The 16,597-nt window shown below is 43.9% G+C and overlaps 1 long non-coding RNA gene across 1 annotated transcript; it reads left to right on the top strand.

Moving 5' to 3' along the window:
* The first annotated feature begins 2,720 nt into the window (after positions 1–2,720).
* Positions 2,721–14,475, top strand: LOC141021363 (uncharacterized). The gene is made up of 3 exons (XR_012182419.1): positions 2,721–3,137; positions 3,214–3,754; positions 14,009–14,475. It is a non-coding gene; the product is annotated as an uncharacterized lncRNA (long non-coding RNA).
* Positions 14,476–16,597: the final 2,122 nt, after the last annotated feature.

Here is a 16,597-nt window from a genome sequence, read left to right as displayed (position 1 = left end):
CCGCACAAATATAATACTTCAATTTCAAACCTTCATATCTCAACGACTACAATAGGATAAATAAATGTATAAGTTAACTTTAGCTTATGTGACCGAATTGTGGTGGACTGTATGTCTCCTGTTTTATAATAAAATAATAGATAGATACTCCATGCGCTCCAGTTTTTAAGTTGGGCAGGGATTTTTAGATCGCTGATTTAACTAACATACATATATATTCTTTTATAAAAATTATATCGTTAGAAACTACATTTGATAATGAATCTAAATATATGTTTTCTATATAATATAATACATGTTTCTCTATAGTTAAATTGAAGGTCTAAAAATCCGTGTCCGACTTATAAACCGAACCCGAGGGAGTACATGGAATTGGATTAAAACACTAAGTGTGAGTGGGAACTTGTGGTGGCACTAGATAAGTTTGCCAAATTTCCTTTTTGCTCCCGAAAGAACGCAGTCATGACTCATGAGTATTATTCATGTGTCTATGTTGGAAAACTGGCTTATTGGGCAAGTTAGTACTTCAACTACTGCATAACTTTTTTTTTTGATATGGAAGATCTTTAATATGGTACTTTGGCCATTGATTTTGTATGTGTACACCATAAACAACCATAAAGTATGATATTAAAACTGATAAGTACACTCATATTATTATCATCTTGCCAAACTAAACATATTTCCTGCATATTACATGTCAAAGCTAGACAATAATGGATACATGCTTTTGGAAAATTGTCAATTTTGAGCAGAGGAAATATAACGTGGTCACATTTAATATAGTAATTTTTGCGAGCCCGCTGCAGATGACAAATGATGCATTTGATGAAATTGTGTTTTTTATGGATATTCTTTCTTTCTTTTTTCAGCACAGAAAACACTCTTGTGTATTGCTATTTTTATTTTCAAGATATCAACATGCCAAGAATATTCCTAAGCAATCCTAAAAAAAAGAATATTCCTAGGCAACAAAGATATTAATCCAAGTTACTAAGCTCCTAGAAATGATGAGTTGTGGTTTCTCTCGGGGTTCCATGAGTCATTTGTGGGGTCCATTCGTAAGAGCTTCATGGCCTGAGAGTTTATGGGTTTGCATGCAGGTAACCGTGGTGTTCGTATAGGGCCCATGCGAACACCATCGATAGACAACAACACTGCAACGTGTAACAACATCACATCGGCAACCCAACACCTTTATTCACCACGAAGACCATACGCCTGCAACAAGTAAGACTATATCGATAAAGAGAAATAACAATACAACCATAATCAGCGGCATGACCATATTAAATGCCGACCCAGCTTAGGTAAAACGCATAGCAAGCCAGCCATAATAGACACATGCAAAAAAGAGCTAAATTACGACAGAAGAATGACGTGGCAAGACACGCCTCTCCAAGAAGAGGAGGCAAACATACTAAAACCCATAAAAAATGTGAAGCAAGCAGCTTCGAACTCCCGACCACTCCGCTCAAACGAACCACCACGCCATCACAATCGATGTGAAACACTTTCTTTTTCACTCTTTTATTCCTTCTTCAGTTCTTGGATTTCTTTTGGACGTTTTTTATTCAATTCCTTTTTATCATTTTACTTTTTCTTTTTTCATTAATGTGTGGATTATTCACAAATTCATGAACATTTTTCTTAAAATTTCATGAACCATTTTTTCCACCATGAACTTTTATTCGAATATGCAAAAAAATCCAAAATCGATGAATTCTTTTCAAATTGGTGACTTTTAAAAAAAGATGAACTTTTTTCAAATTGGTTAACTATTTTTTCGTATTCAATGAACTTTTTCAAAATCCATGAAGTCTTTTCAAATCATTGATTTTTGACCAAAATCGATGAACTTTTTAAAAATTTGTGAACCTTTTTCAGAATTGATGACCTTTTTTCAAAGTCGATGATCTTTTTTTAAAATTTGGGATTTTTTTTTAAAATCGATGAACTTTTTTGAAAATTGATGAACTGTTTTTCAAAATCAATGAACCTTTTTTGAAAATTTGTGAACTTTTTTGAAAATCAATGAACTTTTTCCTAATTTGTGAACTTTTTTGAATTCATGAACTTTTTTGATTACATGAACTTCTTTTAGTTCGTGTTTTGTTTTCAAATCTGTGAGCTTTTAAGTTTTTATCTCATTTTTTTTCAAAACAATCACGTTTTTCTACAAATCAGTCTGCAATAGAAAGCGCGTCTAAACTTATTCTTAAACTATTCGCTTGAATGATTCACTCCCGACTAGTTGGCCTGTTGGTTAGGCAACCTGCACAAGATCTAAACGGCGGGAGGCCTATTCCTCATAGGAACAATATTTTCACGGTGTTTTCATTTTCGCTATGCTAGCTGTCGTGGGCCAGCCCACCAGCTGCGGCAATGAGCGCCAGTTATCTGAACTGGCGAATGAAGCACCGTATAGGAGCTCCCCATATGAACATCACCGATAGACATCAATACTGCAACGTGTACCATCATATCGGCCCACCCGACACCTTTAGTGGTCACGAAGACCATACCGCCTGCACCGAGTAGGACTTATATACCGATAAAAAGAAACGACGACACAACCGTCATCCCTACTCCCTAATGTCTCAGTTGATAGTCTCTGTTCCGGGTTTATTTTCGTCCCACCATTTTCATTCGTTTTTTTCGCTAGTTTTTTTTCATCCTCCCCACGCACTAAAAAAACCTACGCTCGATCCCCTCGACGCACGCTCCTCTCGATCCACCCGTCCCGCTGGGGCCTCTCTCTCTTTCCCTCCTCCCCGCTCCACCCCGCCGGCCCATCTCCTGCCCCGCCGCCGCCGCCCCATCTCCCACCCCGCCGCCGCCGCCCCATATCCCGCTCTGCCACCGCCCCTACTGCTCCACCGAACCGACCTCTTCTTCGAGCGTGAGCCGCTCCTCTCCCTGACACCCTCGTACGCACTAGGGTTTCGTGCGCCGCCGCCGCCGCCGCCGGTCCTCTTCAACACCGCGACGGGCTTCACGGCCTACTTCGGCCTCAGGCCTTAATGCTTCCTCTGCTTCTGTGTCGACCGGCTTTTCAGCGAGGAGGACGTACATCACGCAGCTTGTCTTCTCGGAAGAAGGAGATGATGAAGGATGCAGAGAAGGAAGGCAACGTGGTGTGTTCTTGCTGCAAAGTTCTCGTTCATATTTTTCTTGCTGCAAAGTTCTCGTACATATTTTTCTTCTTGGTAGGAAGGCAACGTGGTGTGTTCTTGATGATGATCGAAGAAGATCGTGCTGGCTGCTGTTCAAGGGACGATAGCCAAAGAAGAAGAAGATGATTGCTATGTTCCGCTGGATCAGGATTCTGGAAGACCACGAAGAGGAATAAGACAAGCAGGCACATGTGTACCGTCACGAGCAGCAAAACGAAGAGTAAACCCAAGAATATCAAGGGGGGATTATGTTGGCTGCCGTGGAGGACGAGATGCAAGGGTGCTCGGGCAGCGGCTGCAGCAGCATGACAGATCAAGCGAGCTAGGTTGTGCCATCTCTGGTCCTCTCTCTTCAAACGGTCGACACCGGGTGCTTACGATCGACGTGACGGCGGCGGTGCAAGAGCATGGCGTAGCTGGTCTGAGAGTGGCGATGGACTCACTGCCCGCTGCTACTATATCATCCAAAGTAGTGGCAGGGCGCAGCGGCACGAACGGCTCAGCCTCTGCCTTGTTCATCCCATTACCACAGAGGCGCTTTAATTACTGACACATTTGTTCTTATTATGCAACTGCAGGTGATTTCTCATCTTTCAACTCGTTCTATTTTACTCATCATACATGGAGAGAGTTTATACAATGTTAGATGAAGAGTTGGCGGTGCCATGGTGCCAAGGTTTGCTTCTCAAAACTGATAAGATCACATGATGCTTTTATATGCTTATTATTAAATCACAGGCAAATAACCCACTTCAACCTGCGTGATAATTATGCAGTGAACAGAGCTTTTGTGTAAATAAACTGTTGGGGATCGTAGCAGAATTTTAAAAATTTCTATGCATCACCAAGATCCATCTATGGAGTTTACTAGCAACGAGGGGAAAGGAGTGCATCTACATACCCTTGTAGATCGCGAGCGGAAGCGTTCAAGTGAACGGGGTTGATGGAGTCGTACTCGTCGTGATCCAAATCAGCGATGACTGAGCGCCGAACGGACGACACCTCCGCGTTCAACACACGTACGGAGCAGCGACGTCTCCTCCTACTTGATCCAGCAAGGGGGAAGGAGAGGTTGATGGAGATCCAGCAGCACGATGGCGTGGTGGTGGAAGTAGCGGGGATCCCGGCAGGGCTTCGCCAAGCGCAAGCGGGAGAGAGAGGTGTCACGGGAGGGAGAGGGAGGCGCCAGGGGCTAGGGTACCGCAGCCCTCCCTCCCCCCTTTATATAGGCCCCCTGGGGGGGGCCGGCCCTGGGATCCCATCTATGGGGGGGGGGGGGCGGCGGCCAAGGGGGGGAAACTTCCCCCCCCAAGTCAGGTGGGGCGCCCCCCACCCCCAAGGTTTCCAACCCTAGGCGCAGGGGGAGGCCCATGGGGGGCGCACCAGCCCACTAGGGGCTGGTTCCCCTCCCACTTCAGCCCATGGGGCCCTCCGGGATAGGTGGCCCCACCCGGTGGACCCCCGGGACCCTTCCGGTGGTCCCGGTACAATACCGATAACCCCCGAAACTTTCCCGGTGGCCGAAACTGGACTTCCTATATATAATTCTTCACCTCCGGACCATTCCGGAACTCCTCGTGACGTCCGGGATCTCATCCGGGACTCCGAACAACTTTCGAGTTTCCGCATACTAATATCTCTACAACCCTAGCGTCATCGAACCTTAAGTGTGTAGACCCTACGGGTTCGGGAGACATGCAGACATGACCGAGACGCCTCTCCGGTCAATAACCAACAGCGGGATCTGGATACCCATGTTGGCTCCCACATGTTCCACGATGATCTCATCGGATGAACCACGATGTCGAGGATTCAATCAATCCCGTATACAATTCCCTTTGTCAATCGGTACGTTACTTGCCCGAGCTTCGATCGTCAGTATCCCAATACCTTGTTCAATCTCGTTACCGGCAAGTCACTTTACTCGTACCGTAATGCATGATCCCGTGGCTAACTCCTTAGTCACATTGAGCTCATTATTATGATGCATTACCGAGTGGGCCCAGAGATACCTCTCCGTCATACGGAGTGACAAATCCCAGTCTCGATCCGTGCCAACTCAACAAACACTTTCGGAGATACCCGTAGTGTACCTTTATAGTCACCCAGTTACGTTGTGACGTTTGGTACACCCAAAGCACTCCTACGGTATCCGGGAGTTGCACGATCTCATGGTCTAAGGAAATGATACTTGACATTGGAAAAGCTCTAGCAAACGAACTACACGATCTTTTGTGCTATGCTTAGGATTGGGTCTTGTCCATCACATCATTCTCCTAATGATGTGATCCCGTTATCAATGACATCCAATGTCCATAGTCAGGAAACCATGACTATCTGTTGATCAACGAGCTAGTCACTAGAGGCTTACTAGGGACACGTTGTGATCTATGTATTCACACATGTATTACGATTTCCGGATAACACAATTATAGCATGAACAATAGACAATTATCATGAACAAGGAAATATAATAATAACCATTTATTATTGCCTCTAGGGCATATTTGCAACAGTCTCCCACTTGCACTAGAGTCAATAATCTAGTTACATTGTGATGAATCGAACACCCATAGAGTTCTGGTGTTGATCATGTTTTGCTCTAGGGAGAGGTTTAGTCAACGGATCTGCTACATTCAGGTCCGTATGTACTTTACAAATATCTATGTCTCCATTCTGAACACTTTCACGAATGGAGTTGAAGCGACGCTTGATATGCCTGGTCTTCCTGTGAAACCTGGGCTCCTTGGCAAGGGCAATAGCTCCAGTGTTGTCACAAAAGAGAGTCATCGGGCCCGACGCATTGGGAATCACCCCTAGGTCGTTAATGAACTCCTTCATCCAGATTGCTTCTTGCGTTGCCTCCGAGGCTGCCGTGTACTCCGCTTCACATGTAGATCCCGCCACGACTCTTTGCTTGCAACTGCACCAGCTTACTGCCCCTCCATTCAAAATATACACGTATCCGGTTTGTGACTTCGAGTCATCCAGGTCTGTGTCGAAGCTAGCGTCGACGTAACCCTTTACGACGAGCTCTTCGTCACCTCCATAAACGAGAAACATATCCTTAGTCCTCTTCAGGTACTTTAGGATATTCTTGACCGCTGTCCAGTGTTCCATGCCGGGATTACTTTGGTACCTTCCTACCAAACTTACGGCAAGGTTTACATCAGGTCTGGCACACAGCATGGCATACATAATAGACCCTATGGCCGAGGCATAGGGGATGACACTCATCTTTTCTCTATCTTCTGCCGTGGTCGGGCATTGAGCCGTGCTCAATTGCACACCTTGCAATACAGGCAAGAACCCCTTCTTGGACTGATCCATATTGAACTTCTTCAATATCTTGTCAAGGTACGTACTCTGTGAAAGACCAATGAGGCGTCTTGATCTATCTCTATAGATCTTGATGCCTAATATATAAGCAGCTTCTCCAAGGTCCTTCATTGAAAAACACTTATTCAAATAGGCCTTTATACTTTCCAAGAATTCTATATCATTTCCCATCAATAGTATGTCATCCACATATAATAAGAGAAATGCTACAGAGCTCCCACTCACTTTCTTGTAAACACAGGCTTCTCCATAAGTCTGTGTAAACCCAAACGCTTTGATCATCTCATCAAATCGAATGTTCCAACTCCGAGATGCTTGCACCAGCCCATAGATGGAGCGCTGGAGCTTGCATACCTTGTTAGCATTCTTAGGATCGACAAAACCTTCCGGCTGCATCATATACAATTCTTCCTTAAGAAAGCCGTTAAGGAATGCCGTTTTGACGTCCATTTGCCATATCTCATAATCATAGAATGCGGCAATTGCTAACATGATTCGGACGGACTTCAGCTTCGCTACGGGTGAGAAAGTCTCATCGTAGTCAACCTTTTGAACTTGTCGATAACCCTTAGCAACAAGTCGAGCCTTATAGATGGTCACATTACCATCCGCGTCTGTCTTCTTCTTAAAGATCCATTTATTTTCTATGGCTCGCCGATCATCGGGCAAGTCAGTCAAAGTCCATACTTCGTTTTCATACATGGATCCTATCTCGGATTTCATGGCTTCTAGCCATTTGTCGGAATCTGGACCCGCCATCGCTTCTTCATAGTTCGAAGGTTCACCGTTGTCTAACAACATGATTTCCAGGACAGGGTTGCCGTACCACTCTGGTGTGGAACGTGTCCTTGTGGACCTACGAAGTTCAGCAGTAACTTGATCCGAAGCTTCATGATCATCATCATTAACTTCCTCCCCAGTCGGTGTAGGCACCACAGGAACATCTTCCCGCGCTGCGCTACTTTCCGGTTCGGAAGGGGTGACTATCACCTCATCAAGTTCCACTTTCCTCCCACTTAATTCTTTCGAGAGAAACTCTTTCTCCAGAAAGGACCCGTTCTTGGCAACAAAGATCTTGCCTTGGATCTGAGGTAGAAGGTATACCCAATGGTTTCCTTAGGGTATCCTATGAAGTCGCATTTTTCCGACTTGGGTTCGAGCTTTTCAGGTTGAAGTTTCTTGACATAAGCATCGCATCCCCAAACTTTTAGAAACGACAGCTTAGGTTTCTTCCCAAACCATAATTCATACGGTGTCGTCTCAACGGATTTCGACGGAGCCCTATTTAAAGTGAATGCGGCAATCTCTAAAGCATAGCCCTGAAATGAGAGCGGTAGATCGGTAAGAGACATCATAGATCGCACCATATCCAATAGAGTGTGATTACGATGTTCGGACACACCATTTCGCTGAGGTGTTCCAGGCGGCGTGAGTTGTGAAACGATTCCACATTTCCTTAAGTGTGTGCCAAATTCGTGACTTAAATATTCCCCTCCATGATCTGATCGCAGGAACTTTATTTTCCTGTCATGTTGATTCTCAACCTCACTCTGAAATTCCTTGAACTTTTCAAAGGTTTCAGACTTGTGTTTCATTAGGTAGACATACCCATATCTACTTAAATCATCAGTGAGAGTGAGAACATAACGATAGCCACCGCGAGCCTCAACACTCATTGGACCGCACACATCAGTATGTATGATTTCCTATAAGTTGGTTGCTCGCTCCATTGTTCCGGAGAACGGAGTCTTGGTCATCTTACCCATGAGGCATGGTTCGCACGTGTCAAATGATTCGTAATCAAGAGACTCCAAAAGTCCATCTGCATGGAGCTTCTTCATGCGTTTGACACCAATGTGACCAAGGCGGCAGTGCCACAAGTATGTGGGACTATCGTTATCAACTTTACATCTTTTGGTATTCACACTATGAATATGTGTAACATCACGTTCGAGATTCATCAAGAATAAACCATTGACCAGCGGGGCATGACCATAAAACATATCTCTCATATAAATAGAACAACCATTATTCTCGGATTTAAATGAGTAGCCATCTCGAATTAAACGAGATCCAGATACAATGTTCATGCTCAAAGCTGGCACTAAATAACAATTATTGAGGTTTAAAACTAATCCCGTAGGTAAATGCAGAGGTAGCGTGCCGACGGCGATCACATCGACCTTGGAACCATTCCCGACGCGCATCGTCACCTCGTCCTTCGCCAGTCTCCGCTTATTCTGCAGCTCCTGTTTTGAGTTACAAATATGAGCAACCGCACCGGTATCAAATACCCAGGAGCTACTACGAGTACTGGTAAGGTACACATCAATTACATGTATATCACATATACCTTTGGTGTTGCCGGCCTTCTTGTCCGCTAAGTATTTGGGGCAGTTCCGCTTCCAGTGACCACTTCCCTTGCAATAAAAGCACTCAGTCTCAGGCTTGGGTCCATTCCTTGGCTTTTTCCCGGCAACTGGCTTACCGGGCGCGGCAACTCCCTTGCCGTCCTTCTTGAAGTTCTTCTTACCCTTGCCTTTCTTGAACTTAGTGGTTTTATTCACCATCAACACTTGATGTTCCTTTTTGATCTCCACCTCCGCTGATTTCAGCATTGAATATACCTCAGGAATGGTCTTTTCCATCCCCTGCATATTGAAGTTCATCACAAAGCTCTTGTAGCTTGGTGGAAGCGACTGAAGGATTATGTCAATGACCGCGTCATCCGGGAGATTCACTCCCAGCTGAGACAAGCAGTTGTGTAACCCAGATATTCTGAGTATGTGCTCACTGACAGAACTATTTTCCTCCATTTTACAACTGAAGAACTTGTCGGATACTTCATATCTCTCGACCCGGGCATGAGCTTGGAAAACCATTTTCAGCTCTTCAAACATCTCATATGCTCCATGTTTCTCAAAACGCTTTTGGAGCCCCGGTTCTAAGCTGTAAAGCATGCCGCACTGAACGAGGGAGTAATCATCAGCACTTGATTGCCAAGTGTTCATAACGTCTTGGTTCTCTGGGATGGGTGCTTCACCTAGCGGTGCTTCTAGGACATAATCTTTCTTGGCAGCTATGAGGATGATCCTCAGGTTCCGGCCCAGTCCGTATAGTTGCTGCCATCATCTTTCAGCTTGGTTTTCTCCGTTGAAGTTGAGGACAACGTGGGCCATTTGATCTACAAGACATATTGTAAAGATTTTAGACTAAGTTCATGATAATTAAGTTCATCTAATCAAATTATTCAATGAACTCCCACTCAGATAGACATCCCTCTAGTCATCTAAGTGAAACATGATCCGAGTTAACTAGGCCGTGTCCGATCATCACGTGAGATGGACTAGTCAAGATCGGTGAACATCTCCATGTTGATCGTATCTTCTATACGACTCATGCTCGACCTTTTGGTCTTCCGTGTTCCGAGGCCATGTCTGTACATGCTAGGCTCGTCAAGTCAACCTAAGTGTATTGCGTGTGTTCCGAGGCCATGTCTGTACATGCTAGGCTCGTCAACACCCGTTGTATGCGAACGTTAGAATCTATCACACCCGATCATCACGTGGTGCTTCGAAACAATGAACCTTCGCAACGGTGCACAGTTAGGGGGAACACCTTCTTGAAATTATTATAAGGGATCATCTTACTTACTACCATCGTTCTAAGCAAATAAGATGCAAAACATGATAAACATCACATGCAATCAAATAGTGACATGATATGGCCAATATCATTTTGCTCCTTTGATCTCCATCTTCGGGGCGCCATGATCATCTTCGTCACCGGCATGACACCATGATCTCCATCATCATGATCTCCATCATCGTGTCTTCATGAAGTTGTCACGCCAACGATTACTTCTACTTCTATGGCTAACGCGTTTAGCAATAAAGTAAAGTAATTTACATGGCATTATTCAATGACACGCAGGTCATATAAAAAATAAAGACAACTCCTATGGCTCCTGCCGGTTGTCATACTCATCGACATGCAAGTCGTGATTCCTATTACAAGAATATGATCAATCTCATACATCACATATATCTCATTCATCACATCCTTTTGGCCATATCACCTCACAGGGCACATGCTGCAAAAAGAAGTTAGACGTCCTCTAATTGTTGTTGCAAGTTTTTACGTGGCTTCTATAGGTTTCTAGCAAGGACGTTTCTTACCTACGTAAAACCACAACGTGATATGCCAATTTCTATTTACCCTTCATAAGGACCCTTTTCATCGAATCCGTTCCGACTAAAGTGGGAGAGACAGACACCCGCTAGCCACCTTATGCAACTAGTGCATGTCAGTCGGTGGAACCTGTCTCACGTAAGCGTACGTGTAAGGTCGGTCCGGGCCGCTTCATCCCACAATACCGCCGAAACAAGATAAGACTAGTAGTGGCAAGAAAAATTGACAACATCTACGCCCACAACTGCTTTGTGTTCTACTCGTGCATAGCGCATAGGCCTGGCTCATGATGCCACTGTTGGGGATCGTAGCAGAATTTTAAAATTTTCTACGCATCACCAAGATCCATCTATGGAGTTTACTAGCAACGAGGGGAAAGGAGTGCATCTACATACCCTTGTAGATCGCGAGCGGAAGCGTTCAACACACGTACAGAGCAGCGACGTCTCCTCCTACTTGATCCAGCAAGGGGGAAGGAGAGGTTGATGGAGATCCAGCAGCACGACGGCGTGGTGGTGGAAGTAGCGGGGATCCCGGCAGGGCTTCGCCAAGCGCAAGCGGGAGAGAGAGGTGTCACGGGAGGGAGAGGGAGGCGCCAGGGGCTAGGGTACCGCAGCCCTCCCTCCCCCCCTTTATATAGGCCCCCTGGGGGGGCGCCGGCCCTGGGATCCCATCTATGGGGGGGGCGGCCAAGGGGGGGAAACTCCCCCCCCCCAAGTCAGGTGGGGCGCCCCCCACCCCCAGGGTTTCCAACCCTAGGCGCAGGGGGAGGCCCATGGGGGGCGCACCAGCCCACTAGGGGCTGGTTCCCCTCCCACTTCAGCCCATGGGGCCTTCCGGGATAGGTGGCCCCACCCGGTGGACCCCCGGGACCCTTCCGGTGGTCCCGGTACAATACCGATAACCCCCGAAACTTTCCCGGTGGCCGAAACTGGACTTCCTATATATATTCTTCACCTCCGAACCATTCCGGAACTCCTCGTGACGTCCGGGATCTCATCCGGGACTCCGAACAATTCGGGTTTCCGCATACTAATATCTCTACAACCCTAGCGTCACCGAACCTTAAGTGTGTAGACCCTACGGGTTCGGGAGACATGCAGACATGACCGAGATGCCTCTCCGGTCAATAACCAACAGCGGGATCTGGATACCCATGTTGGCTCCCACATGTTCCACGATGATCTCATCGGATGAACCACGATGTCGAGGATTCAATCCATCCCGTATACAATTCCCTTTGTCAATCGGTACGTTACTTGCCTGAGATTCGATCGTCGGTATCCCAATACCTTGTTCAATCTCGTTACCGGCAAGTCACTTTACTTGTACCGTAATGCATGATCCCGTGGCTAACTCCTTAGTCACATTGAGCTCATTATGATGATGCATTACCGAGTGGGCCCAGTGACACCTCTCCGTCATACGGAGTGACAAATCCCAGTCTCGATCCGTGCCAACTCAACAGACACTTTCGGAGATACCCGTAGTGTACCTTTATAGTCACCCAGTTACGTTGTGACGTTTGGTACACCCAAAGCACTCCTACGGTATCCGGGAGTTGCACGATCTCATGGTCTAAGGAAATGATACTTGACATTGGAAAAGCTCTAGCAAACGAACTACACGATCTTTTGTGCTATGCTTAGGATTGGGTCTTGTCCATCACATCATTCTCCTAATGATGTGATCCCGTTATCAATGACATCCAATGTCCATAGTCAGGAAACCATGACTATCTGTTGATCAACGAGCTAGTCAACTAGAGGCTTACTAGGGACACGTTGTGGTCTATGTATTCACACATGTATTACGATTTCCGGATAACACAATTATAGCATGAACAATAGACAATTATCATGAACAAGGAAATATAATAATAACCATTTATTATTGCCTCTAGGGCATATTTCCAACATAAAGTACCCAACTTTGTCAAGTGAGTTAATAGAGCAAGTCTTCAATTTGTAATTAGCTGTTGTTCAGATTTGAACTAGCGCTTCATACAGAACAATTTTGAGAGCAACTCCCCGCAAAAAATACATCAACTATAAGAGAACTTTTACGGTACCCTGGTTAATTCCATCAGATTGGGAGTACTCGATGTACTGGACTACTGGCGAACACCAGATTTAACCACATCGATTTTGGGGTACAGTAAAAGAAACCCAACTATAATTGTTGGAATCCTGAAGGTAGTTCCATAGAAGTTTGTGAGTATATTTGCAAACCTCTATCTACGTATGAATACTATTATCGAGATAGTTTAAACCATGTTGTTGGCCTGCTACAATGCTCAATGGTTTACCCTTGCTCGGATCAATTCTGGTGTGTTTGTAGTGGGAATGTGGGATGATGTATGAAGAGATAAAGAAAATTATGCTCGCGGAATGTGAGTATGTAGTAACAGTTCTCTGTTATGGTTCGTGACAATTGTTCTGGTACATCTCATTGGTAGTTTATATGTAATGCAATGCCGTTTTATAATTATCATGCTAAAAAATAATGTTACATTAGACATTTCAACATAAATGAGTTGGACAACTGAGCCCACAATATATAACTATGTATATTGGGACACAACGTTTTGCCTCTGTGTCCAGATGAGCCGGTCATTCGTCAGTTGGAATCCGCACCAAAGAGTTTCTGTGGTGTTGGTGTTCGCCAGTAGTCCAGTACATCGAGTATAGAACACCCGTGTATGCTGCAGGTGGTTACGGCGTACAACGAAACTAACAGAACTATTTTGAATCTCGGTGGCTCTGTATCAGGGTCTTCTTGTACTGATGGTTGAAAGATTTCCATGTGGTATGTGACATGGTACAGATTTTTCGTTTCCTCGTAACTGTGATCAGATAATCATGGATGACGAAAGGCAAACGAATTCCTTGCCTTCCAATTTATCAGTCTTCAGTTACGCTCACGTACCGAGTGAATAGATTGTAATGTTCTGTACTTCTTATTTCTAATTGATTTCATTCTCTAATGGTTTCATTAACTTGCCAAATATTTCATCTGGCGGATGCATGGGAGGGGATATGCATCTGCGGCGGTGCGTCTATGGTGGCAGTGGAACAGTCCTCACTGTAAGTGATCTTAGATAGGGATGAGGTTAGCAACGAGGGCAAAAGATGATGAGGCTCCAGCATCTACTTTGTGAAGTTCTTCTAATTTCGAATGTTATAGACAGCTAGAAAGATAGCCCACTGTACAAGTTGTCTATATCGATATCTAGAGATGATATGGAGAGCCGCTACAGATAGATACTATCTAGACTATTGTACTTGCCCTTATTGCTGCAGGTCGAAGGCGTCGCGGTGGCGCATTGGAGCTGGAGGAGGCGGCGGGCCAGCGCTGTTTGTGCTCAAGATGTACGAGATGGTGGACAACCCATCGACGAAAGTAGCGGTCTGGTGGAGTGACGCGTTGGACACGACCTTCGTGGTCTGGTGCTCGCTAGAGTTTGCATCTTCAAGCACAGAAATTTCTCCAGTTTCATCCATGAGCTCCCCCACCCCCTCTCTTACTGAATCCCTACGCACCCCAAGCAATCTCGGTCAAGTTTGTGTGGATTTGGGGTTTAAGATCTGTGCATGTGCGGGGAATTTATTAGTAGGAGTTCGGCTGGGTTTTATTTGTCAGATTTACTGGAGAATTTGCCATTAGATTTTGATCTTGGGTGGGGGCGAGGGTCCTCAAATGTCTACACTGTTGTGGTGAAATGCTACTCCATGTTTACTAAAAATCATTTAGGATGCTGATTTTCTTAGTTGGTCTTGATTGCAGTTAAATGCCAAAAATCAGGACTCGGTATGGTGCCAAAATATGTTCATAATTTTGTGCGCTGGGCTGGTGGGATGCTATGTGAATCACTACATTCTTACTCCTTTGGTTTGCCGGAGGTTCGGATTGCATTGACAAGGGCCTGATTTTGTTCTCATGGTTTGCTAGGTTTAGGTTGAAGTTTTATATTCATGATTGATCCGGATGTTTGGGGTGAAACTTGGTTCAACTGCTATTGAGATTACGTGTTGTGTTTATATTTGACCGTGTCTGAAATATTACGTTTTTGTGTGTGCAATGGAGTACTTATGTTTGGATTAAAATGTTTTAGCTGCATTCTAAACCTAATATCTTGATTCAGAAATGTCCGTTTACTAAAAGAATTAACTGTTCGTTAAGTTCTCTGAAAATTAAGTCAATATTTAGCTAGTATTTTAACAAAGCCAAAGTTTCCAGTGTTATGCTTTGCTGAAGTAAAGGCATCATTAAAAATTTGTAATTGTAGATGTTGGCCAATTTAACTCTAACCCGACACATGTGTATGAACAGAACAGCTGAGATAACCTTACATTTGTTTTCCTTTACTAAATAAAGGCATATGCAGATATGTCCGAGTATTTCAAGATTTCAGGTGCTTTTGATAGGTCTTTCATTCAGAAGAATCAAATGGTTTGTTAATGCAAGGAGTCACTGTCCATGTGTCGATGGGTTTATATGTGCCTCTCTTTCAACTAGAGAGGAACTAATTATGTGTTCATGGCTAAAAGTTCTGAAAATTGTTTAGGTTTGAACAGAGATTCAAAATACATTTATGCAAGGTTCCATGTTTTTCAGAGATTTGTTTTAGTAAGCATGAAACCATAGATTGGTTCGAAATTGAAACCACTTGGGTTGAGAACCATTTTTTCCTTTGAAAATAGATTGCAAGCCATAGTGCCAATTCTTAAAAGAATGAGCCCAACAAAGAAGAATGGACTGGGCACATGCAGGTCAATAAAAAATGTGCACAGTAGTCTACTAATTAGACAACAACTCAATCCTGCAGAGCCTACCAAGGAAACCAATTCTACTGCGTTACACCAAGAGCCTGCTTAATGCATACTAATTTTTTCACAGCTTCTCATCTGTTCGATTCACTATTTCGGCAGATATTGCAACTACTGCTAGCCGGAGAGAGCTTCTTGATTATGGAACACATTATATTTTTGTAGTAAGGAGAAAAGTCAGTTGCAACAAATAATCATTTGATTTTCTGTTAGTTAACAAGTGAGCTCAGATGTTTTGTTCCATCTTAAGTGGTTGAAAACTTGAAAAGCATTTCCTTTATATCTGAGTAACTCTTGTTCTATGCCTTCTCCATCAATATTAACCTTTTTCAGAATATATGCCATGTTTCTAGGCAAAATATTCATCGTCGAAGGCCTCTTCCCGAACAATAAAACTTCGAGTTCTTAGTAGGAGCTAGAGATCTTGTTCACCTCCCCATTTGATCATTCTCTTTATTTGAAACATGGTATGTAGTTGCTTGGGTAGTAAACATGATTTATGGTACAAATTGTCATGCAATGAGCTTCCTCCTAGATGAGGTGGTGAACATGGACCGGGGTTGCAGAGATAGTTGGTGAAGAAAGAAATGTTAAGTGGTTTATTTAATAAAAAAAGAGTAAACTCAGATGTGCATGAGAAATCAATAGGTATACATTAACTTGATTAAAGTCGAAAACCAAACTAATGTATGCCCTGTTGTAACACATGAGCAATTTTATTTTCCAAGTGAAATCTTGCTGCTAATTATATATATTGCTTGTGCAGGATGTTTTCATTTTAGAAAGATTTTTTTTATTATACTTGCTGAAGTGCCGTGCAAATGAAGCTAAATACAACTGAAATTTTAAGCGCATCAAATGGATCTTTTTTTTAGTTCTCATCAAATGGATCTTAATTTGTAACATATAATCATTTGAATCATTTCTCTCTGTATACATCGCTGAGTTACATTGAAAGTGAAGTCGATTTCAATTATTTTCGATTGTTGCAGGCTATCTTTTCTATACATAGGAAATTTGACATGGATATAGGTACAATCAGAAGAAAAAAATCTATACCTA

The sequence above is a fragment of the Aegilops tauschii genome, chromosome 4 (genome assembly GCF_002575655.3).
Source record: "Aegilops tauschii subsp. strangulata cultivar AL8/78 chromosome 4, Aet v6.0, whole genome shotgun sequence".
NCBI classification, from domain to species: domain Eukaryota; kingdom Viridiplantae; phylum Streptophyta; class Magnoliopsida; order Poales; family Poaceae; genus Aegilops; species Aegilops tauschii.
This window is presented reverse-complemented; position numbering and strand designations above follow the sequence as displayed.